Source organism: Notolepis coatsorum, assembly GCF_963971535.1.
Source record: "Notolepis coatsorum genome assembly, chromosome: 10".
NCBI lineage: Eukaryota > Metazoa > Chordata > Actinopteri > Aulopiformes > Paralepididae > Notolepis > Notolepis coatsorum.
In genome coordinates this window covers 45,433,480-45,446,173 of record NC_140174.1, presented here as the reverse complement: position 1 = coordinate 45,446,173, position 12,694 = coordinate 45,433,480, and the positions used below count along the sequence as shown (strand labels likewise).

Sequence of the window (12,694 nt, the reverse complement as noted above, 5' to 3'; positions counted from 1 at the left end):
GGTACTTGAAGCTGTTGACTCTCTCAACCGGTGCCCCGTCGATGCTGAGGGGGCTGTAGTCCTTGACCCCCGACCTCCTGAAGTCCACAATCATCTCCTTTGTTTTGCTGACGTTCAGGGAGAGGCTGTTTTCCTGGCACCATCCCGCCAGGACCTTGACCTCTTCCAGGTAGGCCCTCTCGTCGTTGGCAGAGATCAGGCCCACCACCACTGTGTCGTCAGCAAATTTGACGATTGTATTGCTACTCCGCTGAGCCACACAGTCGTGTGTGTACAGGGAGTAGAGGAGGGGACTCAGAACACAGCCCTGGGGGGCCCCTATGTTGAGGGTGATGGATGAGGAGGTGCAGTTGCCTGCTCTCACCACCTGGGGTCTGCCAGTCAGGAAGTCCAAGACCCACTGGCAGAGGTCATAGCCCAAGCTCAGGTCCCTGAGCTTGGCTATGAGTATGGAGGGGACTATGGTATTGAATGCCGAGCTGTAGTCGATGAATAGCATTCTCACATAGTTCCCCTGCCTCTTGTCCAGGTGTGATGCTGCTGTGTGCAGCACATGGGATATGGCGTCCTCCGTGGACCTGTTGGGGCGGTATGCAAATTGCAGGGGGTCCATGTTGATGGGGAGGGAGGAGCAGATGTAGCCCTTTACTAGCTTCTCAAAGCACTTCATGGCTATGGAGGTGAGAGCTACAGGGCGGTAGTCGTTGAGGCAAGCAGGCTTGGATTTTTTGGGTACAGGGATAATAGTGGACTTCTTCAGGCAGGTGGGGATGACAGCCTGTTCTAAGGACAGGTTAAATATGTCAGTGAATACTGGGGCCAGTTGGTCGGCACAGACTTTTAGGACGCGGCCGGGGATGCCGTCCGGACCTGCTGCCTTCCTGATATTCACTTTTTTAAAGGTCCGCCTCACCTCATGCTCTGTTACCCTGAACACTGCGCCTCGATCAGCAGCCGACCCCCCCCCCCATTGCCGAGGCTTGTGAGCTGGTGTTGTTATTACCAGCATCAAACCTCGCATAGAAGGTATTGAGGTCGTTTGCTAAGGAGATGTCACTGTTCAGTTTGAGGGAGGCGCCTTTGTAGTCTGTCATCGTTTTGAGCCCCTGCCACATAGCTCTAGAGTCAGCTTGTTCAAACTGGAGTTCAATTTTATCCCTGTAGCGCCGTTTGGCCTCTGACACTGTCCTCCTTACGTTGTGTCGCGCCACCTTGTGGTCATTCATGTTGCCTGCCACTAGGCCGTCATTGTATGCTTTGGTGCGCTCTCTCAGAGCTTCACGGACGGATTTGTCTACCCAGGGTTTTTGATTTGGGTAAACTTTCATTTTTGTAGTGGGGATTGTTTCTTTCACCCTAGTACAAACATAGTCCAGCACTGTCTCCGTGTAGGCATTAATGTTATCTGTGTCGCCGTTAAATTGCATTCATTCAGTACGGCTGTGTTTTGATTTTCACTTCCTGCTTTGCGGGTTGGAGTCCCGCCCTATCCTGCCTCTGATTGGCCTACCCGTAATGTTTTGGCCTACCATACCCAATCGTGAGTCGTCATACTCATATCTAAACCAACCAACCAACCAATCATAGTGGTTTTTTTACGGGGAGTTTTTTTTTCTCCTCACAAATCTTCTAGTCTAGACTGTTTCTCCCGACAGTAGCGTGTAGCGTTTCCTCGTTGCTACGTCACTACTTCGTTCTATAAATAGCTGCGCTACAGAGACCGCTACCCTGGTTAAAAAGTAGCGCCGCTACCAGCACGCTACTGAGAATTGTAGTTAATGTGGCAACCCCAAGCCACCCCTGGGCTTGGTGATTGATGGGCGCTATGTGGCGACCCAATGGCTGGGCGCTGCCCATGTTTGGGCGTCCGCTTCCGGACGCACCTGTCACTAAATACCCATCAGAGTGATTACCTGATTAGCGAATCACGGCGCGGTGCGCCTGTTGGAGAGGGGGGACTTAATGGAGCCGAGGAGCCTCCTCTCAGTCCCCCGTAGCAGCGCAAGGCAAAAGGCCACAGAGCGGAGACGCCGCCCGGCCGACAGCAATCCGTTATTATTTGACTAAGAAAATAAAGAGTATGATTTTGGGAACTGCAACCTGTCTGTGTGTTGTTTATTCTGCCACCCCTACACCTGGAATTGCCACAGTGGTGGAGAATGCGGGCATAGTCTACTGGCAATCAGGGGTGCAGAATAAACAACAATAGACTTTATCAGAATAGAATAAAAGAAATTAAAAAAAAATATATATATATATATATATATATATAAATTTAATAACGGAAAAAGCATGGACGCGCTGGTGCAGCAGCTTGTACAGGCGAGCATGGAACAACAGACCCGGCACGAAGAGGCCCTGCACGAACAGAGGAAACAGACGGGGATGATCCACGCGGAGCTCCAGCGGATGGCCGCTCACCGGCAGGAGGAAGGGGCCGCCGGGACGCGGCCTAACCCCGGGCGCTTCATCCCCAAGCTGACGGAGCAGGAGGATATAGAAGCCTATCTCCTGGCGTTTGAGCGCACCGCCGGCCGGGAGGGCTGGCCCGAAGACGACTGGGGGGGACTGCTGGCCCCCTTCCTGTCGGGTAATGCACAAAAGGCCTACCAGGACCTGCCACCGGAGCAAGCCGGGAACTACACTCGGCTAAAGCAGGAAATTCTGTCCCGGTACGGCCATAGTCTGCAGTCCCGCGCGCAGCGGTTCCATGACTGGGTGTATGACGCACAGGCCTCCCCGCGCTCCCAGATGCACGACCTCGTCCGCACAAGCCGAGCCTGGCTAATGACTGACCCCGGAGGGCCCACGGTTTTGGAACGGATTGTTATGGACCGCTTTGTCAGAGCCCTCCCCTATGACTCGAAGAAGCAGGCGAGTCAAGCGGACCCCCGCTCCGTGGAGCAGCTGGTGAATATTGTGGAGGCCCACCAGGTAACGCGGGAGTTACTCAAAGGGGGGCGAGGGGAAAAGCCAGAGCGGCCGAGAACAAGGAGGGGTCCCGACGAGCCCAGCCCAAGGGGCCGGGTAGGGAACGCAGGTGAGCCCGAACTACCCCGAAGAAGACCGCTGTTCGACCAGGACCAAAGACGCTGCTACGACTGCGGCGAGCCCGGGCATCTCTCGTGGAACTGCCCAGGCCGGGATGTGTCCATGCCATCGGCGGCAGCTTCAGACCCCCGCGGAAAGACGTGCAACTATGGCGCAGCCTGTTGGGCCCATAAGGAAACATCGGCGACACTTTTACCCGTGCGCGTCAACGACAAAGATGCCGTAGCGCTCCTGGACTCGGGTAGTGCCATAACGCTGGTTCAGCCCCATTTGGCACACTGCGACGCAGAGGCTCCGCAAGTGTCAGTGTCCTGTGTGCACGGGGACACAAAGTTGTATCCTACAGCGCCGATCACCCTGACAACCACCAAGGGGGTCTGCTCGATGACAGCCGGCGTCATACCTAACCTGCCGGTAGCGCTGCTGATTGGTCGAGACTGCCCCCTGTATCGCCAGCTGTGCTCAGCCGTCATCTCCCCGCGCACCCCACCCTCTACGGGTAAACCGAGGAAGAAGAAAGGGTTACGTCAGCCGAAGGTGTGTGCTCTGAACGTAACGGGGAGTGAGACTGAGACGGCCTCAGATGTAGGTGACGACGCGCCGGAACCCCTGGATATACCGGGGAGTGAGACAGAGACGGCATCAGGTGTGGGTGACGACGCGCCAGCGCCCCAAGCGGGCCCCGAGACGGATAACAGTGACGAGGACCCCTTTGCGGAGTTCCCCCAGGCGGACGAGTTGGGGAGGGACCTGGCGGGTCAGTTTGGAACGGCCCAGCTGGAAGACCCAAACCTAACGCAGGCCCGGGCGAATATCAAGACCATAGATGGAAATCCCGTGGAGGGGGTGAGTAACCTGCCATATCCTCACTTTGCAATAAAAAGACAATTGCTGTACCAAGTTGTAAAAAAGAATGATGAGGTTAGGGATCTATTGCTGGTACCGAAGTTCTTTATTCCCACTGTACTCCAGCTGGCGCATTCACATATCCTCGGAGCGCACCTGGGCGTGGACAAAACCATGGAGCGCATAAGGGCGCGTTTCCATTGGCCGGGCATGAAGAGAGCGGTAGAGGACTATTGCCGGAGCTGCCCAGAGTGTCAACGCGCAGCACCAAAGGTACAATATAAAAGTCCTCTGATCCCGCTGCCCATCATTGAGACCCCATTCTCAAGAATTGCCCTCGACGTAGTGGGCCCTCTAGTTAAATCGTCCCGAGGCCACCAGTATATACTGGTAATCATAGATTATGCTACCCGTTACCCCGAAGCCATCCCGTTACGCACGGTGACGGCCAAAATTGTGGCACGGGAGCTCTTTCATTTGTTTAGTCGGGTGGGAATTGCCGACTCTATTCTCACGGATCAGGGCTCGTGCTTTATGTCGCGGGTCATGAAAGAAATGTGCAAACTAATGAAAGTGGAACAGCTACGAACCTCCATATACCATCCACAGACGGATGGACTGTGCGAGCGCTTTAACAAGACCCTGAAAAGCATGCTAAGGAAGGTGATGGAGAAGGATGGGAAGAATTGGGATCAGTTGTTGCCCTTTCTGATGTTCTCTGTGCGTGAGGTCCCACAGGCCTCCACTGGCTTCTCGCCATTTGAGCTGCTCTACGCCCGCAAGCCGCAGGGTCTCCTGGACATCGCAAAGGAGATTTGGGAGGAACAGCCGTCGCCCCACCGGTCTCTCATAGAGCATGTGCAGGTAATGAGAGACAGGATGAAGGCGCTCTGGCCAGTGGTGAGAGAACACATGCAACAGGCCCAAGACGCACAGAAGCGCATTTATGACCGGGGCGCACAGCCACGGGAGTTTAATGTGGGGGACCGAGTCCTAGTACTGGTACCGACAGCAGAGTGCAAATTCCTAGCCAAATGGCAGGGACCCTACGACATAATCGAGAAAGTGGGTCCCGTCAACTACAAGGTCCACCAGCCCGACCGTAGGAAGCATCGACAGTTATACCATGTTAACCTGTTGAAGAAATGGCATGCCCGGGATGTGTTGCTCTCGCCCCCCCCTCTTCCCCCTTTTGCGCAGCAGGTGGCAGAGGCGGCCGATGTTCCCATCGGGGAACAGTTGTCCCCGACCCAACGGCAGGAGCTTCGGGAGCTGGTCCAACAGAACCGGGACGTGTTCTCGGCCACGCCGGGCCGCACCACATTGGCCCAGCACCACATCATTACCAGCCCGGGAGACAAGGTAAAGCTGAAGCCCTATCGTATCCCAGAGGCAAAAAGAGAGGCAGTCAGAAGAGAAGTGCGGGTCATGCTGGAGATGGGAGTAATTGAGGAGTCTCATAGCGGGTGGTCCAGTCCTATTGTTTTAGTGCCAAAACCCGACTCAACAACCAGGTTCTGTAATGATTTCAGGAAGCTTAATGAAATTTCAAAGTTTGACGCCTATCCCATGCCTAGAGTGGATGAGCTCATTGACAGACTGGGCCTGGCCAGATTTATCACGACACTAGACCTAACGAAGGGTTATTGGCAAGTCCCTCTGGCCCCCGCCTCAAGGGAGAAGACGGCTTTCTCCACCCCAGATGGGCTGTTCCATTATAAAGTTCTCCCGTTTGGCCTGCATGGGGCGCCATCTACCTTTCAGAGGCTGATGGACAGAGTACTACGGCCCCATCGGGAGTATGCAGCCGCATATCTCGATGACATTATCATCCACTCGTCAGATTGGGACACCCACCTCCAAAAGGTGAGAGCGGTGTTGGGGGCCCTCCGGGAGGCGGGTCTCACCGCCAACCCAAAGAAATGCAGGCTGGGATTAGAAGAGGCAGAGTACCTGGGGTTCACAATAGGCCGGGGCAATGTGAAACCGCAGAAGAGGAAGATTGATGCAATAAGGGAGTGGCCTCGCCCTTTAACCAAGAAGCAGGTCAGGACATTTAATGGGCTAGCGAGCTATTATAGGAGGTTTATCCCTAACTTTGCTGCTCGCGCTGCTCCCCTCACAGATCTGACCCAGGCGCGGCGGCCGTTCACGGTGAAGTGGACACCGGAGGCGGAGGTGGCGTTCGAGGACCTCAAGACTGCCCTCTGTTCGGGACCGGTGCTGATCTCCCCGAACTTCGACAAGGAGATGACGGTACAAACAGACGCATCAGAGGTGGGACTGGGAGCGGTCCTCTCCCAGCAACTGGAGGGTGAGGAACATCCGATTTTATATGTGAGCAGGAAGCTGCTGCCACACGAGCGCAACTATTCTGCGGTGGAGCGCGAAGGTCTGGCAATTAAGTGGGCACTGGAGACGCTCCGCTATTATCTGCTGGGGAGGCGTTTCACGCTGGTGACGGATCACGCCCCCCTAGTCTGGATGGCCAAGACAAAGGGGACCAATGCCAGGGTGACTCGATGGTTTCTGGAGTTACAGTCATTTAACTTTTCTGTCATTCACAGGTCAGGGGTGGCGCATGGCAACGCAGACGCCCTCTCCAGGAAGGATGCCTGTTGGGCGTCGGACGCTCTTCCCCGACGGTCGGAGCTGGAGGGGGGGTACTGTGGCAACCCCAAGCCACCCCTGGGCTTGGTGATTGATGGGCGCTATGTGGCGACCCAATGGCTGGGCGCTGCCCATGTTTGGGCGTCCGCTTCCGGACGCACCTGTCACTAAATACCCATCAGAGTGATTACCTGATTAGCGAATCACGGCGCGGTGCGCCTGTTGGAGAGGGGGGACTTAATGGAGCCGAGGAGCCTCCTCTCAGTCCCCCGTAGCAGCGCAAGGCAAAAGGCCACAGAGCGGAGACGCCGCCCGGCCGACAGCAATCCGTTATTATTTGACTAAGAAAATAAAGAGTATGATTTTGGGAACTGCAACCTGTCTGTGTGTTGTTTATTCTGCCACCCCTACACCTGGAATTGCCACATTAAGCTATGTAGCATTGCTACTTGTAGCTAGCTACTGCCCATCACTGCGAACTCCTATTACTATAATACAATGCTAGAGACTGAAAAATGACATTTATAGTACATGTCACCTTTAAAAGAAAATAATAATTTAAAACAATGAATAAAGGACTCACACCCCCCGCACCCCCCTCTCTCTCTCTCACACACACACACACACACACTCTCTAGCTATCTTTCTCTCTTGCCCCTTCCTCATCTCTCTCACCCCCCTCTTGCTCTCTCTCTCTCTCTCTCTCTCTCTCTCTCTCTCTCTCTCTCTCTCTCTCTCTCTCTCTCTATCTCTCTCATCGGCGTATTTAGACCACTATCAGTAGTGATCATCACTGATATATATATATTTTTTTAACAAATGTTTTTTATTTTCCCTTTTTTAACATGATCAAATGATCATTTAACATGATCAAATAATTATTATAATATTTTTTACTTCGCTTTGAAATATTATAGTGAAATATTTTGCACTGTTTATCTTGTTGAAATCCTCCAACAGGCTCTTTTTTGTAAGTTGACTGGTTTGCACAACAATAATACAGTGCAATAATAGAATAGTAGAATAGATAGTAAAATTATGCAATAGAATGGCCAGAGTAAAATAGTGCTACAGTACAATCAACAGCGGGGTGTATTAGAAGGCTATGGTGAAGAGGTACGTTTTTAGCTTATTTCTGATATTATATTAAGAGGTACGTTTTTAGCTTATTTCTGATATTATATTAAGAGATCTAGCTTCCCTAATGTCCATAGGTAGTGTGTTCCATAACTTTGGTGCATAGTTAGCAAAGGCTGCATCCCCGATTTTCTTTAGACTGTGGCTTGGAACCTTCAATAGACCAGTAGTAGATGATCGCAATGTTTATACTTTGTATATAAGGAGGAGGACCTTGAAATCAATTCTAAATGTTACCGGAAGCCAGTGTAGGTTACTTACTTGTAACTTCGGGTTTGATCCAAGGAGTAAGTTGCCCCATATTGCTCTGTAACATTTCTCTTTTTGTTATAGGACCGACTAGTAGGATTTCAGTTTTGCCCTCATTTATTTTAGGAAGTTGTTCGTCATCCATTTGTTTATTGCTAAGAGACAGGCGGAAATGGAGTTTATAGCTGTGTGATCATTTGGTTCAGCGGAGATGTACAATTGTGTATCATCTGCGTAACTATGGCGTAACTATGGAAACATACATTGTACTTTCTAATGATGTCTCCTCAATGTTCAATGTTCAATGCAAGTAAAGCACTTTAAACTTTAAGTATGACTAAATGCTTTCTTGACTATATATATATAGTAACTGTTCCAAAATGCATAGATTTCTATGTATTTTAGGGGTTTGGGGGGCTAGCTCGTTTTAATATAAATGTCAGATTGTTTTATTTATTTCATAGATTTCGTATACCGCTTCGTATACTTCTGTGCCCCCCTGTGCCCCAGTAGAGTGCTGGGTCTAGATACGCCCCTGCTCTCTCTCTCTCTCTCTCTCTCTCTCTCTCTCTCTCACACACACACACACACACACACACACACACACACACACACACACACACACACACACACACACACACACACACACACACACACACACACACACACACACACACACACACACACACACACACACACACACACACACACACACACACACACACACACACACACACACACACACACACACACACACACACACACACACACACACACACACACACTTTGAGTCAGAAACAAACATAGTATCAATGAGAGTATCAATAATACACCTGAGTGAAGTCTAGTAAAAAAAGAAAAGAATAAAAGAAAAGAAAAATAGATTTTTTTAAACGTTAATCGTGAGTTAAAATAAATAGTGGTGTTAAAGGAATTGTGCGTTAACGTGTTAATATCGCGTTAACTTTGACAGCCTTAATATATATATACCCCCCGCCATTTTCTCTCAGCCGCTACTGTTGTTGTTGTTGTTGTTGTTGTTGTTGTTCTCCTCCACTCTGGGCTTCTGGCAAACTAACCAATCATTGCTGGTTGACATATCGCACATCACTACCGGTGCACCAGCGCGGGAGTGTCTACACAGACACTACTCCAGTATACTGAGAAATACAGAGTCCCAGGGCGGTGATAGGCTTAATCAGCGTTGTGTAAACTCATTCGGCAAGGGCTTAAATGTAACGGACGTGCATATGTAAAGGTTCCACACTGCAGCTTTAAAGCATGGGAAACATAACTCCCTGCCTTGGATTAATGACCATACAAGGGACATTAAGGAGGCAATGCAGGAAAGCAGAATGCACGTGGAAAAAGGACAAGCTTGTGGTTTCACTAGATACTCTTAACCCTTTCACTACCACACTACAGAAGATGAATGAATTCTTTATTTCGAATGTTTACAAATAAACAATAAACAAATATTTTTCGAAATGTTTACAAATAAACAAGCGAAAAGGATAGGTTTGAAGCCAAAAGGCTTATAGAACAACCTACCCCTAATTCAAAAACAAATTCAAAAACAAGATTAACCTTTCACTACCACACTACAGACAGTTAACCGTCTGTAGTGTGGTAGTGAAAGGGTTAACCATCAGTAGTGTGGTAGTGAAAGGGTTAACACTTTGTTGTGTGTCAGTGAAAGGGTTAACCTTCTGTATTGTCGCAGTGAAAGGGTTAACCCTTTGGTAGTATGGTAGTGAAAGGGTTAAAGGGTTGATGTCCACATATCAGAGCGCTGTTAAAGATGCCAGGGATTCCTACATTTCTAGCCAGTGTTACAATCCCAGGGTGAAATGAATGAATGAATGAAAACTTTATTTAACAGATTGCAGAATGGGTACAATACAGTACGGCTCAATACACACAATTGTTAAGGGGATGCAGACCTGAGAAAGACGTTTGTCTTGTTTCCATCAGGGTCCCCCATTTTCAATTCATATAGACATTTATGACATACACAACATACATGACATTTATCCTGTTTTTCGGACCAATGACTCAGTGATCTGCTGATAGAAGCCTCCAGTGAAGAATGTGACGAGTTCCTCCATCATTTCATAAACAAAACAGAGGGGATCAGGCAGCAGGTTATCTCCTCTGATCCCCCTGCCTTGCTAGGGGTGTCCTTGTTGTTCGTAAAACAGGCCTTATGTTAGTTTTAGGCGTGGTGGTGTTGGTAGTGGGACCCAAATGCAGACAGGCAGTAAGGAAGCAGGCAGGACAAGGCGGGTAGTGATTCAAAAGGAAGCTTTACTTAAACAGGGTAACTCAAAACACTACAAACAAAAACCTCTCAGCAATGCTGGAAGAGGGAAAACTTAAACAAAAGGTGGAGCGAACAAAACACTAAACTAGAAACACTTACTTAACAAGAAAGGTAGATGGGATAAACAAACATGGCATAGCAGGCTGGGTGAATGAACATAACAAGATAAACTAAGACCGCGAAAGAGCACGATGACAGGGAACAGGAACAATGACAGGAAAAGTATGCTAACAGGAAAACAGTACATCAAGGACACCGGAACAGTAAACAATGAACGTGCAACGGGAGACAGGGCAGACTAGACATATATACACAGGTTAATTGACAAATCGGACACAGGAGGGCTGATTACAACAAGGAACACCTGGGAGGGGAAACAGACTGACAGACTGGAGTGCAAGACTAAATAACAAATATAAGACTAAACACACTGGGAACATAACACAATATACTAAGACTAAACAGATAACACAATACAAGGGACTAAGGAACCTAAAACAGACAGGGGAACACGAAGGGCAAGAGGGAGACCACTGAAGAACATCGGAAATCTAATTAGACACAAGTGAATGAGGAGTCCCATAGGTAGTGAGGTGTATTGTCCAGTAGGTGGGGGAAGAGGACCATGAATGAGTGGAGGATGTGAGGGGAATTGTCAATGAGAAGACGGGGGGTAGACCATGCATAGGTGGGGGGAAGTGAGGTGGAGGGAAACGTCCAGGAATAGGAGGGGGAAGAGGGCAGGACCGTGTGGAACATAACACCTTATCACCAATGATGACCAAAGGCTTCATGAGCGTAATAGGACTAATAGGGACTAATAGGATCCCAAGGAGGACAATAACACTACCTTAGGCATACTGCACCTTATGTGACCGGAGTGTTGAATGTCCCGTGACTAAGACGGGGAGGACGTGACCCTCTTTGCGCCGCCCCTGTGCCTCAAATAGATCCGCTATCAGCGCTATCGTTAATCTTTCAAAATGTTCAGTTGCTATCGCTATTAGCTCTATCTTTAATCTTTCAAAATGTTCAGTTGCTATTGCATGCACTCATCTGTGTTTCACTACACACATGAGTGCATGCTTACCAACTGTCCGTCTGCAACACTACTATCACCAACATCTAAGAAGGGAGATCCCCCCTTGAATGGCCCTTCTAAGGTTTCTCTCCTCCACACTGCCTGTGGAGCTTTTTTCCCTATTGTTAGGTTTTAGTGAGTTTTTCCTTACCTTCGCGTGGGGTATGTCTGGGAGTGCTTGCATTCTTTCATTTATTTGCATTTATCTTAAATTTTTTGGACCTTATGGTGTTCTTGTTCTGTTCTTGACTTATTGTTATGTTTTCTTCTTGACTTGTTTAAAGAAGACCTGTACGGCCCATGGGGACATTAACGTGTGTTGTCGGGCCTTATAAATAAATTTGATTTGATTTGATTTATGTGGATACTGTGATACTGTGAATAATGTATATTTCAGTGGATACTGTGATACTGTGAATAATGTATATTTCAGTAGATAGTAAATTATAACACTACCTTATGCATACTGCACCTTATGTGACACTGTGAATACTGTGAATATATTTTCAGCTAGTTAGATAGTAAATTATATTGACCTATTTGTTTACACTGCTTGTGTTGTTTTTACTACCTGTACCCCCCCCCCCCCCTCCCTTCCCCCATGCTGCTATGATGCCTGAATTTCCCCAAGGGGATCAATAAAGGAATATCTTATCTTAATATCAAATGTGCAGGCATGGAAATGTGGAAATCTCCTGCAGCTGACTGAGGAAATGGCTTGGAGAAGAAGCCTGAAGGGGCCTAAAAACGGATCAAACGTAACTTCACAACAGCACGAATGCTCGATGGCAGCCAGTGTTGGAAAGCCATTGCTTGACTTGATGCACTAACAAAACAAAGAAAACATTGTGCTGACACTGCTGACAGTTTTTATATAGGCCAAATATATTTCTTTATTTCTTTATTTCAGATCCCCATTAGTCACTGCCTCAGCAGCGACTATTCTTCCTGGGGTCTGGATACAAACATAAAAATCAAACAAGAATAATCAATAAAACAACATAAAATAAAACAAATATCAATAAAACACCAATAAAATATACAAACAAATATAGAACAATAAACAAATCAAAACCAGACATACAAACAAATATAGAACAATAACAAATATACAAACATATAGAACAAATCAAATATCAATAAAACAAAACATCAATAAAACAACAAACGGAAACATCCAAATATAATGGCAATCAATAGGAATGTCATGTGTTTTCCACCAAAAGTAGGTGGGGCTGTGGAAAAAAAAAGAACTCGGATTTACCGGTCTGATGTATTATAGACCGATATTAGCCTTTACCAATATAATGTCGTAATTTGCAAAAGTACAGTTTCCGTAATTGAAGTTCCCAAATATCGAATTCAGTATTGGTAAAACAAATCTCATATCGATCCTG

At 48.2% G+C, this 12,694-nt stretch overlaps 1 protein-coding gene across 1 annotated transcript in view; it reads left to right on the top strand.

Moving 5' to 3' along the window:
- LOC311235560 (glutamate receptor ionotropic, NMDA 2C-like) overlaps nt 1-12,694 on the top strand; it is a 177,525-nt gene that overhangs the window by 65,384 nt on the left and 99,447 nt on the right. The gene's annotated exons all lie outside the window — the stretch shown is intronic.